General features: G+C 37.9%; 1 long non-coding RNA gene across 2 annotated transcripts in view; it reads left to right on the top strand.

Annotated features, from left to right (window-relative positions):
* Window positions 1–5,455, top strand: part of LOC107628297 — an 18,269-nt gene that overhangs the window by 4,364 nt on the left and 8,450 nt on the right. The window lies entirely within an intron of this gene.

Raw genomic sequence — 5,455 nt, 5'->3', positions numbered from 1 at the left:
CTGAGTAACAATTTCGCATACCAAGTTTTTGGCGCCGTTGCCGGGGATTGTTCGAGTTTGGACAACTGACGGTTCATCTTGTTGCTCAGATTAGGTAACTTTCTTTTTATTTTATTTTCAAAAATTTTTCAAAAAAAAAATCTTTCAAAAATTTCTCCTTTGTTTTCGAAAAAAATTTTAAAATAAAAATGTTTTAAAAAATTTTATAATTTTATTCAAAATTTTTAAGAATGAATTCTAGTGTTTCATGAAGCATGTGAAACTTGGCTGGCTGTAAAGCCATGTCTAAATTCATTTGGATTGAGGCTTCCAATTTGTTATCAAGAGCAAGCTAGTTGGTGCTAATCCACCTACTGCTGTTCATGATCTACCTGTTACATGCTAAAGCTTGGTTGGCTATTAAGCCATGCCTGACCCTTTGATTGGAGCTTTAGACTAAAGAGCATAAGATTCCTGGAATTCATCTTAAAAATTTTGGAATCCTTATTTTTCTTTTTTTCAAAATGATTTTCGAAAAAATTAAAGAAAATACAAAAAAAATTCATAAAATCATAAAAATCAAAAATATTTTTTGTGTTTCTGGTTTGAGTCTTGTTTTTCATATGCATTCTTGAATTCTTAGTGTCTAAGCATTAAAGAATTCTAAGTTTGGTGTCTTGCATGTTTTCTTTGCATTAAAAATTTTTCAAAAATGTGTTCTTGATGTTCATCATGATCTTCATAGTGTTCTTGGTGTTCATCTTGACATTCATAGCATTCTTGCATGCATTCATTGTTTTGATCCATAACTTTCATGCATTGCATCATTTTTTCTTGTTTTTCTCTCTCATCATAAAAATTCAAAAATAAAAAAAATATCTTTCCCTTTTTCTCTCTCAAAATTTCGAAAATTAGATTTGACTTTTTCAAAAATTTTTAAAATCTAGTTGTTTTCATGAGTCAAATCAAATTTTCAATTTAAAAATCTTATCTTTTTCAAAATCTTCTTCAAAAATCAAATCTTTTTCATTTTTTTTAGTTATTTTCGAAAATTTCAAAAATATTTTTCAAAAATATTTTTCTTAATTTTACATCATATTTTCGAAAATAACAATAACAATTAATGTTTTGATTCAAAAATTTCAAGTTTGTTACTTGCTTGTTAAGAAAGATTCAAACTTTGAGTTCTAGAATCATATCTTGTGATTTCTTGTGTATCAAGTCATTAATTGTGATTTTAAAAATCATATCTTTTTCAAAAATTTGATTTCAAAATATCTTTTCTAACTTCCTAACTTCTTATCTTCTCAAATTTGTTTCAACTAACTAACTAACTTTTTGTTTGTTTCTTATCTTTTTCAAAACGACCTAACTAACTCCCTCTCTCTCTAATTTTCGAAAATATCTCCCTCTTTTTCAAAATTTCCTTTTAATTAAACTAATTATTTTATTTTTTTTATTTGAATTTTCGAAAAACTACTAACCTTTTTCAAAAATTATTTTCGAAAATCACTAACCCTTTTTCAAAAATTATTTTCGAAATTTTTCCTCCCTCATCTCCTCCTAATTATTTATTCATCTACTAACACTTCTCTTCATCTCACATCACTGCTCCTATCCTTACCTGTGTGTTTGGATTCTTCATTCTTCTTCACCCCTATTCCTTTTCTTCTTCTACTAACAATAAGGAACCTCTTTACTGTGACATAGAGGATTCCTCTTCTTTTCTTTTTCTCTTCTCTTTCTTATGAGCAGGGACAGAGAAAAAGGCATTCTTGTTGAAGCTGATCCAGAACCTGAAAGGACTCTGAAGAGAAAACTAAGAGAAGCTAAATTACAACAATCCAGAGACAACCTTATTGAAAATTTCGAACAAGTAAAGGAGATGGCAGCCGAACCCAACAACAATAATGCAAGGAGGATGCTTGGTGACTTTACTGTTCCTAATTCCAATTTACATGGAAGAAGCATCTCCATTCCTGTCATTGGAGCAAACAACTTTGAGCTGAAACCTCAGCTAGTTTCTCTGATGCAGCAGAACTGCAAGTTTCATGGACTTCCATCTGAAGATCCTTTTCAGTTCTTAACTGAATTCTTGCATATCTGTGATACTGTTAAGACTAATGGAGTAGATCTTGAAGTCTACAGGCTCATGCTTTTCCCTTTCGCTGTAAGAGACAGAGCTAGAATATGGTTGGACTCTCAACCCAAAGACAGCCTGAACTCTTGGGATAAGCTGGTCACGGCTTTCTTAGCCAAGTTCTTTCCTCCTCAAAAGCTGAGCAAGCTTAAAGTTGATGTTCAAACCTTCAGACAAAAAGAAGGTGAATCCCTCTATGAAGCTTGGGAAAGATACAAACAGTTGACCAAAAAGTGTCCTTCTGACATGCTTTCAGAATGGACCATCCTGGATATATTCTATGATGGTTTATCTGAGCTATCAAAGATGTCATTGGACACTTCTGCAGGTGGATCCATTCACCTAAAGAAAACGCCTGCAGAAGCTCAAGAACTCATTGACATGGTTGCTAATAACCAGTTCATGTACACTTCTGAGAGGAATCCTGTGAGTAATGGGACGCCTATGAAGAAGGGAGTTCTTGAAATTGATACTCTGAATGCCATATTGGCTCAGAACAAAATATTGACTCAGCAAGTCAATATGATTTCTCAGAGTCTGAATGGAATGCAAGCTGCATCCAACAGTACTCAAGAGGCTTCTTATGAAAAAGAAGCTCATGATCCTGAGAACCCTGCAATAGCAGAGGTAAATTACATGGGTGAACCATATGGAAACACCTATAATCCATCATAGAGAAATCATCCAAATCTCTCATGGAAGGATCAAAGGCCTCAACAAGGCTTTAATAATGGTGGAAGAAACAGGTTTAACAATAATAAACCTTTTCCATCATCCACTCAGCAACAGACAGAGAACTCTGAACAAAATACCTCTAATTTAGCAAACTTAGTCTCTGATCTATCCAAGGCCACTGTAAGTTTCATGAATGAAACAAGGTCTTCCATTAGAAATTTGGAAGCACAAGTGGGCCAGATGAGTAAAAGGATCACTGAAATCCCTCATAGTACTCTCCCAAGCAATACAGAAGAGAATCCAAAAGGAGAGTGCAAGGCCATTGACATAAGCACCATGGCCAAACCTGTAAGGGAAGGAGAGGACGTGAATCCCAAGGAGGAAGACCTCCTGGGACGTCCAGTGATCAATAAGGAGCTTTCCTCTGAGGAACCAAAGGACTCTAAGGCTCATCTAGAGACCATAGAGATTCCATTGAACCTCCTTATGCCATTCATGAGCTCTGATGAGTATTCCTCTTCTGAAGAGAATGAGGATGTTACTGAAGAGCAAGCTGCCAAGTTCCTTGGTGCAATCATAAAGCTAAATGCCAAATTATTTGGCATTGATACTTGGGAAGATGAACCTCCCTTGTTCACCAATGAACTAAGTGATCTGGATCAACTGACATTGCCTCAGAAGAGACAGGATCCTGGAAAGTTCATAATACCTTGTACTATAGGTACCATGATCTTTAAGGCTCTGTGTGACCTTGGTTCAGAGATAAACCTCATGCCCCTCTCTGTAATAGAGAAACTGGGAATCTATGGGGTACAAGCTGCTAAAATCTCATTAGAGATGACAGACAATTCAAGAAAATAGGCTTATGGACAAGTAGAGGACGTGTTAGTAAAGGTTGAAGGCCTTTGCATCCCTGCTGATTTCATAGTCCTGGATACTGGAAAGGAAGAGGATGAATCCATCATCCTAGGAAGACCTTTCCTAGCCACAGCAAGAGCTGTGATTGATATGGACAGAGGAGAATTGATCCTTCAATTAAATGAGGACAACCTTGTGTTTACAACTCAAGGATCTCTCTCTGCATCCATGGAGAGGAAGCATAAAAAGCTTCTCTCAAAGTAGAGTCAAACAAAGCCCCCACAGTCAAACTCTAAGTTTGGTGTTGGGAGGCCGCAACCAAACTCTAAGTTTGGTGTTGAACTCCCATCTCCAAACTCTAAGTTTGGTGTTGGTTAGTCTCAACAATGCTCTGAACATCTGTGAGGCTCCATGAGAGCCCACTGTCAAGCTATTGACATTAAAGAAGTGCTTGTTGGGAGGCAACCCAATTTTTATTTATTTATCTAACTATATTTTTCTTAGTTATATGTCTTTATAGGTTCATGATCATGTGGAGTCACAAAATAAATATAAAAATTGAAAACGGAATCAAAAACAGCAAAAGAAAAATCACACCCTGGAGGAAGACCTTACTGGTGTTTAAACGCCAGTAAGAAGCATGTTTTGGGCGTTCAACGCCAGAACAGAGCATGGTTCTGGCGCTGAACGCCAGAAATGGGTAGCATCTGGGCGTTTGAACGCCAGAAATGCACCCTGGAGGAGAGCTGGCGCTGAACGCCCAGAACAAGCATGGTTCTGGCGTTCAACGCTAGAAATAGGCTATAAATGGGCATTCAACGCCCAGAACAAGCACCAACCTCGCGCTGAACGCCCAGAGTTGTGTGCAAGGGCATTTTACATGCCTAATTTGGTGCAAGGTTGTAAATCCTTGAACACCTCAGGATCTGTGGACCCCACAGGATCACCTCAGGATCTGTGGACCCCACAGGATCCCCACCTACCTCCACTCACTTCTTCTCACCCCTCTTGCACACAATCCCATAAACACTCTTCCCCAAAACCCTTCACCAATCACCTCAATCTCTCTTCCCCATCACCTCTTCACCACTCACATCCATCCACTCTTCCCCATAAACCTACCTCATAAACTCCACCTACCTTCAAAATTCAAAATCAATTTCCCACCCAAACCCACCCTAAATGGCCGAACCTTAACCCCCCTCCCTTCCCTATATAAAGCCTTCCATTCTTCCTCATTTTCACACAACACAACCCTCTCTTCTCTTCTTGGCCGAAACACACCTCCCCCCTCTTCTCCATCTTTTCTTCTTCTTCTTCTTCATCTTTTCTTTCTTCTCTTGCTCGAGGGTGAGCAAAATTCTAAGTTTGGTGTGGTAAAAGCATAAAATTTTTGTTTTTCCATTACCATTGATGTCACCTAAGACCGAAGAATCCTCTAGAAAAGGGAAAGGGAAGACAAAAGCTTCCACCTCCGAGTCATGGAAGAAGGAAAGGTTCATCTCCAAAGCCCATCAAAACCACTTCTATGATGTTGTGGCCAAGAAGAAGGTGATCCCCGAGGTCCCTTTCAAACTCAAAAGAAATGAGTATCCGGAGATCCGACATGAAATTCAAAGAAGAGGTTGGGAAGTTCTAACAAACCCCATCCAACAAGTCGGCATCCTAATGGTTCAAGAGTTCTATGCTAATGCATGGATCACATGGATCACTGATCAAAGTAAGAACCCGAACCCAAAGAATTATCTCACCATGGTTCGGGGGAAATACTTATATTTTAGTCCGGAAAATGCGGAAAATGTG

This window comes from Arachis ipaensis, chromosome B02, assembly GCF_000816755.2.
Source record: "Arachis ipaensis cultivar K30076 chromosome B02, Araip1.1, whole genome shotgun sequence".
Classification (NCBI taxonomy): domain Eukaryota; kingdom Viridiplantae; phylum Streptophyta; class Magnoliopsida; order Fabales; family Fabaceae; genus Arachis; species Arachis ipaensis.
The sequence above is the reverse complement of the archived record's forward strand: the minus strand, read 5'-3'. Positions and strand labels throughout refer to the sequence as shown.